This window comes from Macrotis lagotis, unplaced genomic scaffold, assembly GCF_037893015.1.
Source record: "Macrotis lagotis isolate mMagLag1 unplaced genomic scaffold, bilby.v1.9.chrom.fasta BILBYCTG006, whole genome shotgun sequence".
Lineage (NCBI taxonomy): Eukaryota > Metazoa > Chordata > Mammalia > Peramelemorphia > Peramelidae > Macrotis > Macrotis lagotis.
Genome location: NW_027421913.1, coordinates 284,250 through 303,593, shown reverse-complemented (window position 1 = coordinate 303,593; position 19,344 = coordinate 284,250). Strand labels below are relative to the sequence as shown.

The following is a 19,344-nucleotide window of genomic DNA, read 5'->3' as shown; positions in this document are numbered from 1 at the left end:
TTATCTCTTCCAGAGTTATCAAAGTCCAGGGGCAAAAGACTTCAGGACAACTGGTTATGCCCTAGGAGGAAGGGGGCGATTTTGGCAACTCTGATGTCTGACCAAGCTCTAATTACTCCAACACCATCCTCTCCAGCTCACTTCATAGTCATTGGAACAAATCACCTCATCTGCCCATTCCACCACAGAAAGTCTTCATAGGTTTTGAGGTAAAAACCTTGTATGGTTAATGCCTAAGATATAAGATTTTCTATGGTAAGGCTTTATAGTTTAGCTACAGAAAAGTAATGACCCCCAATTCACCTTTGGTATATAAAGAATTACTGACTCCCAATTCACCCCTGATATAAAGGAAGGGGAGATGAGCAGGACTGATCTTATGCACATATTTAAAGCAACTTGAACATTTAAAAGAACTGCTGAACAACCTTGACTGGTCCTGCTCATACTCTCAAGGCTGTACTTGATTAACACTGCCTATCTCTTCAGGAACTAGCCACTACTGTATCTAAACACCATAATTTATAAGGTTCAGGGAGGGGTGGCTCCCTCCTCAGAGAACCTGGAAAATTTGGTTTTATTCCACAAAAAAATTGGAAAGAAGTTTTCTTTGTTCTCAAGCTGTATAGGATCTAATTAGACCTTAGCCTAATTGGAGTCTCACCCATGGAGAGGATGCTCTGCCTGGGACCTTCCCTATCAGGACTCTGGAGGCTGTACCCCAGGACACCCCAGCAGCTGATTATTCAGATGTTGAAGCTCCCCCAAATCGGTAATGTTTTCTCTTAATGTTTATGTTTATGTAGGCTTTGCTCTTCTTTTTACTATATTTGGACTTATTGGTTACTTTTGCTGATTTATTTCTACCTGTTTTATAATCACTTTATTAAATATACTTTTTAGTTTTGTTGATGTGAACGTGTCATTTTGTAGGAGCAAATTGAAACCAAACTCATTAATCAAACAAGCCCCCAACTCACTCATAGGTTTAAGGCCATCCTTAAAATTTTCCACCTGATTTAGCCTATTATCAGCTTACTATAGAATGCTACTGTGCATGCATAGCAATGATAGCTTTTTAAGGAACTAATTTGTGTTTTAAAGCCTTTCAGACACTTAGGATACAAAGGCATTAAGGAACATTTTACAGGTATTTCACAAGAGAGGGACAGGGAGAAAGATCAAAGGAATTGAGCCAATGGGGTAAAGGGGTGGGAGGCATTTAGAAGGAAAACCAAAGGATTTATCGTGTATTGTTAAGGCATGTTCATTTTATTATCTTCATATTTTTCACATATGACAACTCTGTCCTCTGATAGTAGTAGGTTTTGTGGTAGTTCTTCATCATCTCATACCAGGACAATTGAAAGAGCCTATTTGTTGCTCTTTCTGCTCCATTCTCAACCTACTCCACTCCATCCTCCATTCAGCTGGCCAAATGATCAAGTCCAACCATGGAATCCTACTATTTAATAACTTCTAGAGTCTCCAGGATGAAATAAAAACCCTCTGATTAGGGGCAGATAGGTGGTGCAATGGATAGAGCACTGGCCATGGAGGCAGAAGGACCTGAATTCAAATCCAGCCTCAGACACTTAATAATTACCTAGTAATATGTCCCTGGGCAAGTCACTTAACCCCAATACCTTGCAAAAAGCCTAAAAAAACTAGAAAAAAAATCCCTATAGTTGGCACTCAAAGTCCTTTCTAATCAGCCACCTTTCCAATCTTCTTTCACCTTACATTCTCCTATCCATAAATGCTGTGATCCAGTGACATTGGCCTCCTCCTTATTCCTAGAACAAGATGCTTCATCTTCTGATTTATCATTGTTACTTCCTGCCACAGTCCATTCTTATCAAGTTCATTATTATCAAAGATTCCTTCATTTCCTTCAAGTAGTAGCTGAAATTTTAACTCCTACAAAAAGTCTTTTGCCCAGTCCCTATTAATTCTAATACCTTCTTATTTCATGCATATATATCTGGTTTGATCATAATCATTGGCATGTTGTCTTTACCATGAGACTAGGAGCTCCTTGAGAGCAGAGACTACCTTAGACCTGTCCTTACATCTCCAGTGCTTAGCATGATGGCAGACATGTAATAAGGTGATTAATGAATGATGACTTATACTTTCTCTATGCAAGGGTAGGAGACAAGGGGAAATGATAATTGAGAAAGAATTTATTAAATTGAGAAATTAAAATTGAGAAAAAATTATTTTGGACAATCATGCATGGTCTCTGACCCAGAAACAGTAAGGGTTTGTTACAACAGTGAATAAGACTTTGACTATATCCTTGTAGATGAGTTGGGGATTTTATAATATTAAGCCAGTAGAAATGTTTGGCATTTCTACTTTTTTAGGCCATCAAGATGTGGCAAAATGATTGTGGTTCCTAAAACCAGCACACACATGTAACAACAGGTGCCCAGGGCCTTCTTTCCCTTTGACCTTTGCATCACTATAAAGCTTTGAGGAAAACAGGAGACCATCAAGTTCAACCTCAGCAGTTGACAGAAAAGAAAACTGACTGTGACAATGAAGAGACTTGCCTACGAAAAAACAACTTTGCACTCTTTAAATTCATATGAGAACTCTTATAATTCTCACTCCAACCAGAAGACTGTCAAATGACCCTGAGTTGCTTCTCAGACACCTCCCAGGTTTAAAGTTCCAAGTTCCCTTTCTAACTCTTTCCCCCTTTTTATTACATACCTCACCCTCTAAAATCACTGCAGGTCAAATTGGACTCAGAGTTGGAAGAAACATCAGGGTTTACTGAGTCCAAGTCTTTCATTTTAGGGCAGAAGAAAAAAAGATTTAGTCCCTTTAATGATTTGTCCAAGGCCACACAAATAGAATAGTATCAATATGTGTGAAGAAGGATTAGAACTGAGGCTATATTGACTCCAAGAATATAAATATGGAGATTTCATTGCCTCAGTCTCACAAATGACCCACAATGGTAGTTACTTTCCTCTATACTTCTCTCTTCCTCATTGAACAATTTTCTCTAAATTGAATGCTCCATTCTCACTACAATCTCATGTGAACTTTCCTTTCTCCCCACCTCATCCATAAACTTGAAGAACTGGAGGAATTGAAGAAACCATCAAGACCAGTGTCATAGTTTTCAGGGGAGGACTCTGAGATTGAGAGAGATTACATGAATGATCAGAAAAACAGTCACTGAGCATCAGGATTTTCACCCAATATCTTGATTCCCAGATCAAGTGTCTTTCCTTCATGCTAGATTTTCTTCCCCAGGGTTCCTTTACCTTTCAATCTCTCGCTCACCTGGGGTTTCCTTTTTCAGTTGTTTTCTCTAGATCTCTGCCTCCTAGCTCTGTCTCTTTCCTTCTATTTCTCTATTTGTGTCTCTCTCCTTCTAGCATCACCTCCTCACTTTTCTGCTTATTCTAACTTCCACCAATAAGCAAGTGCTTTTTTTTCTTTTCCCACTATATTGACTATGATCATAGTTTTACAGCTAGAAGGAACCCTAGAGGCCATTGGGTATAATTTTATTATATTAGCACAGCAGAATGAGACTTGGAATGGATAACTGAATTACAAAGGGCCAAAATATTTTCTTGTATATAAATTAGCATTTGAACCCATGTCATTCCAACTCCCAAGAGGAGGCCATTAGAATATCTATCTGTTTTGCTCTATATATTCCCCTTAATCCTCACGAGTCTGTTTTCTGTGGACACCCTGTAGTCTCATCCTGAATGACTGACTCTCCCTGTCTCTCTATATTCCAAGACTAATCACAAGTGGACATTCTTACCCTCACTGGAATGTAGAGGCTCATAGATCTGGAGAGTCCTTAGATACTACAAAATCCAAACCCATAAAGTAAAGGAGATAAAAACAGAGGCTGACAGTGGTTAAGGGACTTCTACCGAATAAGATAGCTTGTCTGCCCCTTAGGTGCAACTTAAGTCAGTCACTCCCAAGTATAATGGTCTGAGCACTAGAACTTGTAACTGGTTTGGTCTTCATTTCCCAAGGGTTATGTGCAGTGTGGGAAAGTGTAGAGTCAAACAGCCAGGTCTCCAGTGGCCTGTTCTTTGAGGACAGAATGAACAGAACTCTTTTATATCTTTTCATTTATGTGTTCAATTGCAAACTGTCCTCCAAAAGGGTATCTTTCTTGATTCCTTTGCCCATTATCAAGTGGTTCTCTTTCTCTCTATGGTTCTCTTTTCTATCTGTTTCTGTCTCTTTGTATATCTCTCTGTGTTTCTGTCTCTGATAGTTTGTGCCTGTGTTTGTGTAAGTCTGTGTCTGTCTGTGTCAGCATGTAGTTTCTCTGTTTCTGTTTCCCTCCACCTTCTTCAGTCTCCCTCCCCCTCTGCTTCCCTCTGTCTCCTCAAAACCTTTTCCTCCTTATTGTAATTCTCATCCAATAATAACTGTTTTTTTTCTGACCATAACTATAATCATAGCTTTGTAGTTAGAAGAAACCCTTGACATCATTTTATCCAACCCTATTTTAAGACAAAAGGGAAAGGAGGCTTGGGCATCTGAACTGAATTTTCCAGGGTCAAACATTGATCCTTAATGGTGACTAGCATTTGAATTCTGTTCATTCTGTCCTCAAAGAACAGGCCACTGGAGACCTGGCTGTTTGACTTTGCACTTTGCCACACTGAATACTTCGATTGCCTGTGGATGCTTCTGCTGTCTCCTTCTCATGGTCATTGCTAGGTTCTCTGTAATTAACTCTATCTCACTATTTCAAGCTTCATAACAAATAAATAAACTTTTCTCTCTCTGGTAACTAGATAATCAGAGAACTGACATCAAGATATCAGCTGAATAAATTTAATGAAGGGGAAACTAAAGCTGACCAGTTAAGAGATTTCTCCAGAGGAACATAGCAAGTCAATGGCTATGGTGGATTTAAAGACCAAAAAATCAACTCCATGTAGGGGCTTTTCTTTCTCTTTTTTCTCTTAGCCTTTCACTTTATCCTTGTCTCTCTGCCTCTTTTGCTGTCTCTGTCTCCACTTTTCTGTTTCCCTCTGGGTCTGTCTCCAATTGTGCCACTATATTTCTCTTTGCTGCTCTGTCTCTCTTTATCCAGTACCAGCTTGTTTCTGCTCTCCCTTTCTGTGTATTCTGTGCAAATGCTTTGTTCCTTGCCCTCATTCCCCTTCCAAAAGTAAGAGCCTTTTCTATCATGATCATAGCTCATGAGCAAGACATAACAACAGTATCCATTGTGTCTACTTCAGCTAATTATAACAGAAGATACAGGGGCTTAAAAACTGAATTGCCCAGTTTCTATCATAAAAAAATATGACCTAGTATTCAGTTCCCCAAGATCAGACAACTGAGGGACATAGCTGTGTTACACACAGAACCTTCATAGCTGTCTTCCTAGGAAGAAGGTGCCCCTTCTCTGTCTCTCTATTCTATTTTATGCTCTATTTGCTCTATTCCCTCTCTCATATTTTCTACTCTCGCGGAAAGTCTACAAAAGCTTTCTACATTCTCTCTGGTATCCAAAGTATTATAAATTTTTGGTTTCATTAAACATCTTCAAGTCTAGGCCCTTAAAACAAACAAACAAACAAAACCTGAGACTGACAGTGGTCAAGTGCCTTCTAGGCACTGAGCAGGTGATGTGGGATTTAAAATTCAATAGTCAACTGCAAAATGGTGTCTTCACTCATTTCTTTGTCTATTAAGAACTGGAGTGATCTCCCTCTCCCTCTCCCTCTCCCTCTCCCTCTCCCTCTCCCTCTCTTTCTATCTCTATCTCTTCATCTGTCCATCTCTTTCTATCTCTATGTCTGTTTCTCTTCCCAACTCTCTGCTACTCTCTGAACTCTTTATCTTTATCTCAATCTCTTTATTTTTCTCTCTCATATTGGCTCTCAAAATCTCCCTTTCCTTCCATTGTTTTTTCCTAGTTTCCTTTTGCAATCTTTTTGTTCTTATTCTATATCCCATCCAATAATGATTGGTCTTTTAGTTTTACCTTATCATGACTAAGTGCATATATTTAAAGTTTGAAGGATCCCTAGGGGCCACTGAGTCCAACAGTGTACTATAATAGAAGACCAAGGGCTGAACACTCCAAGTAAATTTCCTCAGTCAATTGCTTAACTAGGATTTGAACTCAGCTCATTCTGTCTTCTAAGATTAGTTCTCTAGGAGACCTAGATATTTTGGTCTACAGACTCTTATTACTGCAGACACTTTCTGCATACTACTTTCTACGTAAATTTCCTTCTATCTCTTCATCTTCGGTGCTTGATTCCCTCGAACACAATCCAACTCAGTAGGTATTCAAGTTTAATCCCAAGTGGACATCCTATTTTATCTCTGGCTCTAGAGGACTGTGGAGATGGAGGGTCTTTAGACAACCTCACATCCAGTCCCATAAATTTACTAATGAGAGAACTGAGGCTGTCAGTGGTTAAGTGACTTCTCCAGAAGTACAAAGTTTGTCAGCAGCTGAGATTTCCAAAATCACCTCCAAGTATAATACTCTAAACACAGTGACACCTACAGGGCTTGCCCTACATTTGTTAGAGGTCTTTTCCCTTGCCTGTGGTCTCTTTGCTCTATTGCTCACTGTCCTTCATAATAGGCTCTTCCCTCCTTCCTTCGTTCATTACAAAAGCCTTCTCTTTTTCTTTTTTCTATATTTGACATGGTCACTGTATGTCTGTCTTGCTATCTCTGGCTCTAGTTTTCCAATCACTGTCTCTCTCTGATTTTATCACTATATCTTTCTTTCTCTCCCTTTCTTTTTTCTCTCAATCCAGCTCCATCTCTATTTCACAATCCCAGTCCCTGTCACTACATTTTTCTCAAAATCTCTTTTTTTTTCCTTATCTTTTATTTGCTTTGTAAGGAGAGTGGCCTTTTCTATTTATCACTGATAAGACCATAGATTGAAAACACTAAAAAAGTGTAAGGATCACTGGACTAAATTGCATTTAATGATAACAAAAAGAAGCTTTCCCACTCTTAGTGAGTTGTCCAGCTTCAAATGATTATAACCAATGTAAAGTAAGATTTGAATTCAGGTCCCCGAGATTTCAAAGATCAGTTCACTACCTGATATAGTTTTTTGATACACACATACTTCCCACCCCCTCCCAACTTTGATGCCCCATTTCCTCTCATTTTAATTCTCTTTTGCCAACCCAAGTTCACAAAGAAATTCTTTGGAGTTCTTGATACCAAGAAGTTCAAATAGGTTTAACAACATTAGAAATCATTACATCCAGGTCCTTGATTTTGCTAAAGAACAAAACTGAGACTAATGCAGTTTAAATGACTTTTCTAATGTAAAAAGAGTCAGCAGTGGTTGTTGGGATATAAAATCTAAGAGTTGGTATGTTCTAAACACTAGGACAGCAAGCTGGCTTACCTTACAATTATTGGTGTTCATTATTCTTAACACTTATGCACATTCTATGGTCTCAAACCTATTCCACAGTTTTTTAGATTACTAATCTCTTCCCTCACATTATTTCCCATTATCACATAACTTTCTCTATGTGTCTTTCTAAATATCTCATTTACTATCTATCACTTCCTTTGGTCCCTTATCTGTATTCCTTAGCTTCCTCCATAATAGGTTTTCTCTATTGCATTTGCTCAGTCTCTTGCTGTTCTGTGAGAGTGAGTATCTGTCTGTCTCTATTGATGTATCTTTCTGTGGTTTTCTCTTTTAACTAACAGCCACTCTCTACCTTTATCTTTATTTATCCATCTGTCTCTATCTCTCTCATTCTGGTTCTTCCTTTGCCTCTTTCTATGTTCCTCTCTCAATCCTTCTGTCTTATGCATTCTTCATATCCTTCTTCTAATTAAAAATCAATGATAACTGAACTTTTCTTTTGATCCCTATCATCAATTCAATCAGAAATTTAGAGCTAGAAGAAACTTTGGGGGTCACTGAATCCAACTCTATTGCCAATTAGTAGGCCAGAAGTTCACATTCTAACTGAATTGCTTACTTATTAAGAATGTTAACTAGGGTTTGAGCTCAGTCAGACTTCCAAGATGGGTCCACAGGGATATCTAGTTGTTTTACATATTTCCATCCGTCTACCCTACAAGTGTCCAGTGGTCACTTACCTCTGTCTCCTTCTCACCCTCAAGGTTTGGTTCCCCTGAACTTTCTCTCTCTATTGTAAGGTTAATTCCAAGTTGGCATCCTTTTGGATGTCTGAAAAGAAGAGGTTCATAAAGCTGGAGATTCATTAGATAACTGCTGATCCAGCACAATAAACTGAATGAGATAAAAACTAAGGCTGCTAGAGGATAAAGGATTTCTACAGAGTAATATAGTTTGTTTCCTCTTAATCTAGAATTGAAACTTCATTCCTCTTCAAGAATAATGGTTTAACCATTATTTAAACCTAGCTGATTTACGTTACCTTTCCCAGTGGTTCTCTCTTTAGAACTTTAAATCTACCTTTGCAGTTGATCACTCCAAAATAATCTCTTCCCACATTCCTTTGTTCTTTATCAATTGCTTTCCTTTCTTTTTGCTCTGCTTTGCTCTGTCTCTCATCTTTACATCTGATTCTCTTTTTCTCTCTCTCTGAACCTCTCTGATATTATCTCTCCCTCATCTGCAGTCACTTATTTCTTTCTCATTTTCCTCCATATTGGGCTCTTCCATCAATCCCTTGATTATTAATACGTGCTTTTTCTCTCTTTTACTATCTCTCTTCTATTTCTTAATTTCATAACTCTCTAAGTTTCACTTAATATTCCATTGCCAATCTCTGTTGTTATTGCTATATCTTTCTGTCTTTCTGTATATGACTTTCCCTTCCTCTCTCATCTTCACCTCTCCATCACCCCCTCAGAATAATTTTATCTTTTTTTAATTATCACCCATAAATAAGAGCTTTTTCCTTTATCCCCTTTCAAGACTATGTTCATACATTTAGAGATAGAATTAACCTCAGAAACCATTAATTCCAATTCTACTATATTAAAAATAAGAGAAAAGCATAGATGCTCTAGCTGAATTACTCAGTATTCAATATTCAGAATGTTAACTAGGACTTGAACTCAAGTGGTTCTGACATCCAAGAACAGACCACTAGGAGACCTAGTTGTTATCCTCTAAATGTTCCTCTCATTTTACCCACTTCTATTTCCTTTGGATGCATCCTTCTTTCACCTTCTCAAACTCAATATGCCTAATTCTCTCTCTCTCTCTCTGTATATATATATATATATATATATATATATATATATATATATATATATATATATATATATATATATATATATTAGAAGCTTAATCCCAAGTAGCCAACCATTTCTTTCTCTGGAATTCAATACATTGAACTTCAACACTGTTAGACACCACCAAGAGGAGCCCAATGATTTTAATTTTTAAAAAAGTAAGACTAGCAAGGGATAAGAGAATTCTCCAAAATATCCAAGCTTCATCTGCAGTTAATGTAGGATTTAAAATCAAGTAATCAGTTCCAAGCATAGAATTCTAAAGGGACACCTGCTTGGCTTACTCTGAAATTGATAGATTTCCCTTCCATTTACATCCCTCCCTCATTTGTTATCTCTTCATTCTTCCTCAATTTCCTGTATAATGAGCCCTTCCATCACTCTATTACTCGTTAATATGTGATTTTCTTTACTCTCCTCCTCTTCCTTTCTGTCTTGTCCTCAAAGTTTTTCTTCTTATTCTAATTTTCACCTATAAATAAGTTGTCTTTTTTATCCTTTCATGACAATTGTGTTACATTTAGAGGTGGATTTAACACTAGAGAGCATTGAGTTCAATTCTATTATAGTTTAACAGAACAGAGAAGCTTAGGCACTCACTCTGAATTTCTGAGCCCTAAATATTCAGAACATTTACTAGCATTTGGACTCAGGTCATTGTGACTTACTAAAAGAGTCTACTAGAGGAACAGGTTATTTTGCTTTAAATAGTCCATCCACTGCAAATACTTTCATTTCCTGTGGATTCCTTATCCCATGTACCTGCTTTTGTATAACTTTCTAATAGAGTTTAATCCCAGGGGACAGCTTTTTTCTTTCTGGAATTCAAAGGGATTCTCAACAGGCCCCATCAAATCCCACCCAATACATTTGCTAAAGAGAAAAGGAAGGCAGGCAATGTTTAAGTGATTTCTCCAGAGTTGGAATAGCTGTATTATCAGAAGCTGTGTTGGGGTTTAATTTCAGGGAGTCAACTCCAAAAAGACTGCTCTAATCACTAGAACACAAAGCTGCCTTGTTCTACAGTGGCCAAGTGGTTCCTACCCTATGCATGTCCATCTCACTTGGGTTCTCTTAATTCATTGCCCTCCATAATTGTCTCTTCCCTCTCTCTATTGCACCTTATCATGTGGCTCTTTTATTTCTGTCTCTCTGTGTCTCTCTTCCTTTGGTTTTTCAGATCTTAGATTTTTCATATCTCACTGACTGGCTCTCCTTTTAATCTTATATTTCTCACTACTTTTATCCCTGTCTGTTCTCTCTCTCTCTCTCTCTCTCTCTCTCTCTCTCTCTCTCTCTCTCTCTCTCTCTTTCTCTCTCTCTGTATATATATATATATATAGATAGATAGATATAGATATAAGATATATCTATATCTATCTATCTATCTATCTTTCTATCTATCTATCTATATACATATATCTCCATCACTCTTTCCCTCCTCAAAAGTTTTTGTCTTCCCTTTCTCTCATTTCCACCAAATAATAGGGGGTGTTTTGTTTTTTTCTTCCCATCATTAATAGGATGACAGATTTACAGTTGGCAGGAAACCTGGGGCCCACTGAGTCCAACTTGCTTGTATTATAATATTATATCATAGGAAACAGTTTGACACACTGTGTGAGAATTCCCCAAGGTTAAACATTTATTGAGAATGTGAATTAAGATCTGAATTTAGCTCATCCTTCCTTCCAAGATAGGCCCCTCAGAAACGTTGCTTTCCATAGAAAGCTTTTACTTTATCTCTTTGTGATACTTAGAAACTTTGGATCTGATTTTCACAATGAGCCTAAAATAACTGAGGGTCTCTATAGTTGATATTATCAGAAATTTAGAGCCACAGTGAACCCTGAGGGCTACTGAGTCCAACTCTATCATTTAAAGACCCAAGCAGCTTAGACAATTTCCAGTTCTCTCCCAATCTCACAAAGCTAGTAAGCATGTTTTGAAGCAGAATTTGAAATCAGGGTCCTTGACTCTTCAGGACAGTGTTCTATGCTTTAGTGACATGACTATGTCACTTCACACATTTCCCCAAACCCTCATTGCTAGATGTCCCCCTTTCTCTTCTCTTCTTCACAGCTAGCTTTTCCCCAACTCTCAGGATGTCACACACATTTCCAGGGGGATTTCTTTTTTTCTTTTTCTGTCATCTACTGGGTAATCTAATAACAAGGCTTGTCAAAGTGTGCATCAGAATGGGAATTCAAATGGTCTGGACTCCAAGGACGTGATCTCTCTCTGTCCTATGAAACCTGAGAAGGTAGATCAGAACAGTACTGGCCATAAATCAGTGAAAAAGCATTAGTTGGGAGATGTCATCATATTCCAGTTACAGCAAGGAGGAGAATTTCAATGCATCCCAGAATTAATGGGCAAACAGTAGTAGTACAAGGCATAATAAGATTGGAAATGCAGAAAGTCAAGTTGTGAAGTTATTTGACCTCTAAAGAGAATATTTTACAACTGATATTGAAGGTCATACGGAGGCACTGAAATGTATTGGGGGTGGGGGGGGTGACATGATAGGATCCAAAGTTTAGGAAAACAATCTACTGACCCAATAGAGGGTGAATTAGAGTGGGGAGACTTTAGGTTGTTTTTTGTTTTTGCAAGGCAATGGGGTTAAGTGGCTTACCCAAGGCCACAAAGCTAGATAATAATAAGTGTTTGAGCTTTCTGAACTCAGCAACTCTTGACTCCAGGGCCAGTGTTCTATCCCCTGAGCCACCCAGCAGCACCAGAGACTTAAGGAAGACATGTGAGAAATGTAGGTTGTTAGTCTTCACAGGGTGTGCAGGGGATCCTTAGGGAATTCATTACAAAAGGGGAAGTTGTAGGAAATATAGGGTGATGGTCTTCACAGGGTGTGGAGGGGAGGCCTTAGGGGATCCATTACAAAGAGGGAAAGACCCAGCCAATCACAAGACTGGAAGAGTCTTCCAAATTCCATTCCAGGGATACAAAACCCAAAAGATCAAGAGTGACCTAGAGATCTTGACCTAATGCTACTGAGTTTGTGTAATTAGGTAATTGAATATTAACTCACACACCCCCTGTGACTATTGGTGTTCTTTAGTATATCATGCATTGGATGATGTGGGGGGGGGTCATATTAGCGGCATATCATGGAATGGGTGGACCTTTTAGATTGTAACTCAAACTTTGAGAGCCTATAAACATCCAAGAGGGAGGGGAAAGAGTTTCTGAGGACAATAAATTACCTGACTCCTGAGACTAAGAGGTGCCCACACCTAGGAGTGAAGTGTATCTTGCAAGGTTCATGAATAAAATGCACAATTTTCTCTAACTCTAGCAGGTTTTTCTTTTCATTAATTTATAACAATTTGGGGGCTTGTCCCAGATCTGCAGAACACCTCAAGGAAGCCCCAGAAGAGACCGGGGGAAGGAGGCCTCATAGCTTGATTTCAAGCCAGATCCTCGTTTCTTTTCTTGGGTTCCCTCGAGTGGATCTCTGAATGGACCTGAAACCCTGCCATTGAGAGTGATGGAAAATTGTGGAAACAACCCAGAAAGGTAGGGAAACTTCTGTTTTTATCTTTCAAGGCTGATTCTAGACAATTACAGGAAAGCCAGGGGTTGAAAAGGTGCCTCAGGAAGAGGAGGAAGAGACCCACCCCCCATCCAATACCCAAGCAGAGGCCTTTGGGTAGGAAATGAGCTAGCTGTTACAGCGAGAATGCTGTCCAGGGTCAAGAGAAAAGCAAGTTCATCAGATATTGCTATTCTGAATGGCCACAAATCCCCATCCAAAGACAAGTCTGTCTAGTGGCCAAGGCTTGGGTCTGATGAACAGTGAACCATAAGCTACCTTTAAATAAAGAGGAGGTGGAATATGCAGCATGCTGGATAATTAGGGGTGCTAAATTATGTCTAAGCAAGTTAAAAAAGATTTAAAAAAAAAGCATAGGTGGGATCCTCTGGCTGCTCCTAGAGAGGAGGCTAAAAGCAGGGCCCAAGAGGAAAGGGAAAGTCTGGAGAGAGGAGAAAAAGAAATGCTTTCTAAATTAAGGAAGCCAATTGGATCCAATGCTGTGTGAGTGAGTTTGAATGTTCCCATGGGAGTGTGTGTATTTATTATGTCCTGTCTTGTGTACATGTCTCTTTTAGGGTCTGAGGATCCAGCTTAAGTTTTAAAAGAGGGATGGCTGGGAGTTGGGCCCAGGAGTTTCAGAAGGTGGGGGAGAAGGAAGTAGTGTGCAGTGGCCCCCACTTGACAATCAGCCCTTCCCTCACTGAGCTGGTGGTAGCTGTGTATCTTGTGTAGAGTTAAGGGAAGGGAGGGGGATTCATAAAGAGAAAAAGCTGTGGTTTGGGAAGAAGTTAGAAGATTTTAAGAGAAGGGAGGGATTGAGAAGTTCTAGGAGAGAAGATTTTTATCCTTACACATATCTGGGAAAGATTCCATGCTTTCTTCCTGGATTTTGGGAACTTTGTAAAGTGGCTTACAAATCACTCTAAGAGGAGAAGGAAATGGTTGTGCAGCTATAGAAATTTCTATAGAAATAGTGCTATATGAATACTTTATACTATTATTTACACATAGGTTGTGTTCATTCTAAGTATTAGCATAGCTCAAAAAAAGAAAGGAGGAAGGAAAGAAAGAAGGAAGGGAGACAGGAAAAAAGAAGGAAAGAAGGAAGGAAATAGATATTTGTATATAATATTTTGTTTTTACCAATTATTTTTAAAGACAATTTTCAACATTAACGTTTTAAAAAATGTTGGTTTCCAAATTTTGTAATTTTTCCCCCATCTCCTCCCTCCCTAAAACAGTAAGTAATTTGATATAATTTATATTTGTGCTGGCCAGGTCTGCTAATTCCTGTCTTCTTCCTAGCATTATCATCTGCGCAGGTTTCAGTTCTAGGGCAAAGGTGACTTCTCAGGTGGTAAAAAGACTCCTCAGGAGCAGATAATTGATTCCAGTTGGTTGTTTTTTCCATCTACCAGTAGTAGAGGGTGAAAGAAAGCAAAACATGCTTCAAGTCTCATCGCTACAAACAATGGACTGGTATGAAAGGTAAAATTTTTCATCCATTCTTTTTAATGGAAGGGATTTTTTTTTTAGATTTTTCAAGGCAATGGGGTTAAGTGCCTTGCCCAAGGCCACAAGGCTAGGTAATTAGTATGTGTCTGAGGTCAGATTTGAACCCAGGTACTCCTGACTCCAGGGTTGGTGCTCTATCAGCTGTGCCACCTAGCTGCCCCCTTTTTTTTATTGGGAGGGATTTAAAACTAAATTGTGATTTGCATGAACTGATGCAGAGTGAGATGAGCAGAACCAGAAGAACACTGTACACTCTAAAAGCAACATGGGAGTGATGTTCAAGCTTGAAGGACTTGCTCATTCCATCAGTGCAACAATCGGGAACAATTTTGGGCTATCTGCAAAGGAGAGTACCATCGGTATCCAGATAAGGAGCTGTGGAGTTTGAACAAAATACAACTATTCCCTTTAATTTAGAAAAAAAAAACAGATAGCTTATTGTCTGATCTTGTTACCTCTTAGAATTCTCTTTAAGGATATGATTTCTCTCTCATCACACCCAATTTGGATGAAGGTACAACATGGAAACAAAGTAAAGACTGACAGAGTGCATTCTGTAGGGGGGGGGAAGCAGGGAGGGAAGTAATATTGGGGGAAAATGTAAAACTCAAATACTATCTTTAATAAAAATAAATATAAATTAAAAAAATAAAACTAAATTGTGGGTTACCCGGTTGCTGCTTCCAGAGCACTCCATCCACAGAAAGTAAGGGAGTGGGGGAAAATTTTTGAGGTCTCTCCTCTATCCCTGGGGTAGGACTCAGGGCTTTTATTCATATTCAGACCCTGGTCATACTTTGGAGATGGAGATCCCTACTGTCAGAGCAGGGACCTTCCTCACAGCTCCAGGGCAGAGGGGTGTGGCTCTGGTCATCCACAGACCAAAGCACAGACCAGGAGAGCAGTCAGAGGCTCTCATAAGACCTTGCAGTCCTTGTGGGAGTATCCCAATAATACTCAAAAGTTCAGGAAACACCACAAAACCAGAAACAGGCTGGGGAAATGAGCAAACAGAGAAAAAAAGGTACCTCACCATAGACAATTTTGTCCCCATGGAGGATAAAACACATACTCAAAAAATGGAAAATGTCTAAAATTCTGTGTCCAAAGAATCCAAGAAATATAGAGGTTCTCCTTAGGCTATGACAGAGCTCAAAAATATTTTGAAAGTCAAGAAAGGGAGGTAGAAGAGAAATTGGGAAGAGAAATGAGATGCAGGAAAAACTTGAAAACAAAGTCAGCAGCTTAGCCAAGGAGATAAAACAAATGATGACTGAAAAAACAAGATGTTAAAATCCAGTTTAGGTCAAATGGATAAATCAATCCAAAAAAGTTAATGAGGAGAAGAATGCTATAAAAAGCAGAATTGGCCAGATGAAAAAGGAGATAAGAAAGCTCTCTGAGGAAAACAAATCCTTCAAATATAGAATGGAAGCAAATGAAGCCAATGACTTTGTGAGGAATAAGACACAATAAAACAATATAAGAAAATGAAAAACTAGATGAAAATATGAAATATCTAAATGAAAAAAAATTGATCTGGTAAAAAACAGATCCAGTAGAGACAATTTAAAAATTATTGGGCTACCTGAAAATCATGGTCAGGAAAAGAGTCTTGACTTCCTTTTTAAACAATTTCTACAGGAAAATTGTCCTCCTAGAAACAGAGGGCAATATAAAAATTGAGAGAATCCACTGACCTCCTCCTGAAAGAGATCCAAAAAAACCCAGGAATATTATAAACAAGTTCCAGAACTCCCAAGTCATAGAGACAATATTACAAGCAGTCACAATGAAAGAGTTCAAATATTGTAGAGCTGCAGTCAGGATTACACAGGACTTAGCAGCATCCATTAAGGGCTTGTAGGGCTTGGAATATAATATTTCAGAAGGCAAAAGAGCTTGGAATGCAACCAAGAATCAACTACCCAGGTAAACTGTACATCCCCCTCCGGGTAAAAACATGGACTTTCAATGGAATAGGGGAATTTCAAATGTTCCTGTGGAAATGACCAGAACTGAACAGAAAATTTGATCTTCAAGTACAGGACTAAGGTGAAGCATAGAGAGAGTGGATAAGAAGGGTAAATTATGAGGGATTTAATGATGATGAACTCCTTGTATTCCTGCATGGAAAGATGATACTGATAATATTCAAATGACTCTTCTCATTTATTAGAGCAGGTAGAACAAGTGTATGTAGGCAAGGCACAGGAGAGAACTGAATATGAAGGTATAATATATTGTAAAAATGGAGTTGATGGATGAAAGGGAAATCTACTGGGAGAAAGAGAAAGGAGAGGTAGAATAGATTAAGATATTTTCTGTAAACGAGTCAAGAAATAGCTTTTGAAATGGTATGGAACAGGAGAATGAGGGAGCCTTCATTCTCATCAGAAATGGCTCAGAGAGGAAAGAAGATGCATACTTAATAGGGTATAGAAATCTAGAAGAAAAAAGGGGAGAAACAGGATGGGAGAAAGGGAACATAGGGAAGGGAGGGGAGGATGTAGGTGATAGAGGAGAGAGTAGATCATGGGAGAGAACAGTGAGGTATAAAACACATTTTCTTTTTCATTTTTTCTAAGGTGGTGGGATTGGATGGCCTTTATGGGACCATAGGGCTGGGTGGGTGCTGGGCCTCTGGGGTGGGATGTAGGCTTGGGGCCTTCTAGCCCCATACAAGTGTCCTCTCCTCTGCACCTTTCAGATGCTCCACAGCACATTTTTGAAGAAGGACAGCGTGAAAAGAGAGAGAAAATATAATATCTGGTAATGGGAAGGAATGGATGGTGAGAATTGCAATCAGCAACAGCAACTGTGGAAAAATATGGAAGTAACTTCTACAAAGGATTTATGATAAAGAATGCAATCCACCTCAGAGACAGAGCTGATGGTGTCAGAACACAGACTGAAACACATTTTTTCTCTTTCTTACACTTTATTTCTCATAAAGATTTTTTTTAATTTTTCTGGGGTGGTGGGGGATTATGTTTATTCTTCTAACAATAATATTTTAGTTACATGTAAATAAAAATAATTTAAAAAAAGAAAAAGCCTAAACTGTAGTAGAACTGCCAATCTTGCTCCATGTGGACCATAAGTGACCCACAAAACTTCCAAGTGCAAACTGAAGTTTAAAATGTAACTGGAAAATTAAATGAAGTAAATAAAAATACAATGCAACCAAAAAACCCACTAATTTGTGATTCAGAGTCCATATGTGGTCCATAGGGATCTCTTTCAAATAGGGTTTGACATCTCAGCATCTTGCATGGGTTTGAACTAGAATAGGCTCTTGAACAAATATATAAACAAATAAAAGTTAGCATTTTTAGAGTTCTTCAAGATTTGCAAAGATTTTATGAATATTAACTTATTTAATCATTACAATAACTTTAGGATGTAGATGCCATTATTATTCCCATACTACACATGAAAAAACTGAGGCAGGTAGTAGTTGAGTGACTTGTTCAGGGTCACAAAACTATTTAGATATCTGGGGTCAGATTTGAAATTAGGTATTCTTGACTCCAGATTGAATTGAATTTTACCTCTCAGGGTAATTATGAGGATAAAATTAAATACTTTTGTAAAGGGCTTTGTAAAGCTTAAAGTGCCACATAACTAGTGATGATAATGATGATGATGAATTGTCAACCTGACCAGAAGGCATGATCACATTTACTAATTCTTTTGTCATACTCTTGAATTACTCTTTTTTGGGGAAGTGTTATAACCATCTTGGATTGCCTCAGTTGACTGCTAAGTTTTCATTTTAAACTTTTATACCTTATTAATTGATATACACTAAAAATCTGGTATTAGTTTACTGTTTTTGTAAATTGTTTAGGCTTTTTAAAAATGCTGAAGAAAATGATAATATTTATTAAACCAAAAAGTGCCTTCTGCGTGCATTTCTTCCAGAGAACTGGGTATTAAAAATTTACACCAATGAGGTTACTTGAGAAAAAATAGAGTACTCAGGAAATAATAAATGTTTTCTACCCTTTTGAAAGTAGATTCCAGAAGGACCCTTTCCTCCACTTAACAATACTCAATCAAATAAAATGCATTCCTGAAGAGAGGTATGAATATTTTTAGTTGGAAACTGCATTTGATGAGGATGATTTAGAGTGACTGAACCTTATCAAATGAATCTAGAAGATATTTTGAATGGAGACAGGGATCTATTTTGAAGCTCACTTATAGATGAGAAGATACTAAAAGAAAAGATTATCCACCTTTCTGCACCACACTTTTCTTGCATTTATAAAATCTTTGGGAAAATATGTTAGGCAAGCTTCACTCTACGCAATTAGTCATTTCCTGGCAAAATGCTGCTTTGACTTGGTGAGAGTTTATTTCTAGTGAAGCTAATCATCAGCAAACTAAATTAGTTGATTTTGAATTTAAAATAATAGATTTTTGTTGCTTTTGTTCCTCTTTTGTGTTGGAAGATACTTCAAGACCCCACTGGAATTTTCTTGGCAAAGATATTGAAATGGTTTGCCATATTCTTCTCCAGGTCATTGTACAGGTCAGGAAAATGAGGAATAAGTGGTGACTAAGGCAAAGAGAGTTAAGTGCCTTGCCCAGGTTCACACAGCCAGTAAATATTTGAGGCCAGATTTGAACTCAGATTCCTGATTCCAGACCTGCTTAACTGCCCTTTAAGCTTTTTAGGAAAAAGAAAATATGTATGCCCATCTCTATAGCTGATATTTGCAAATAAAATAGCATCTATTAAAAAATCTTTATTTTATCTAGTAATTTTAATTTGTTTCCTCATTTACTATTTTTCTTATTGCTAGACTGCTTTCCATGGATTATAAACTTCTTGAGGGTGGGCATAGTCTATTTTTTTGTTTTTAATTTGTATCCCTTACTAGGATAGTGTCAGACTCAAATAGAAAGTGGGGAGGGGACAATTGTACATAAGAATCCCTCAGTTTTATTGACTCAGTTTTAAAATGCAACATGATGATTTATGGTATGCTTATTTGGTAAAATATTTCCCAATTTCA

The 19,344-nt window shown here is 38.0% G+C and overlaps 1 long non-coding RNA gene across 1 annotated transcript; it reads left to right on the top strand.

The window, feature by feature from the left end:
- The first annotated feature begins 502 nt into the window (after positions 1-502).
- LOC141503996 (uncharacterized) lies at positions 503-17,507 on the top strand. The gene is made up of 3 exons (XR_012473174.1): positions 503-772; positions 12,611-14,290; positions 17,028-17,507. It is a non-coding gene; the product is annotated as an uncharacterized LOC141503996 (long non-coding RNA).
- Positions 17,508-19,344: the final 1,837 nt, after the last annotated feature.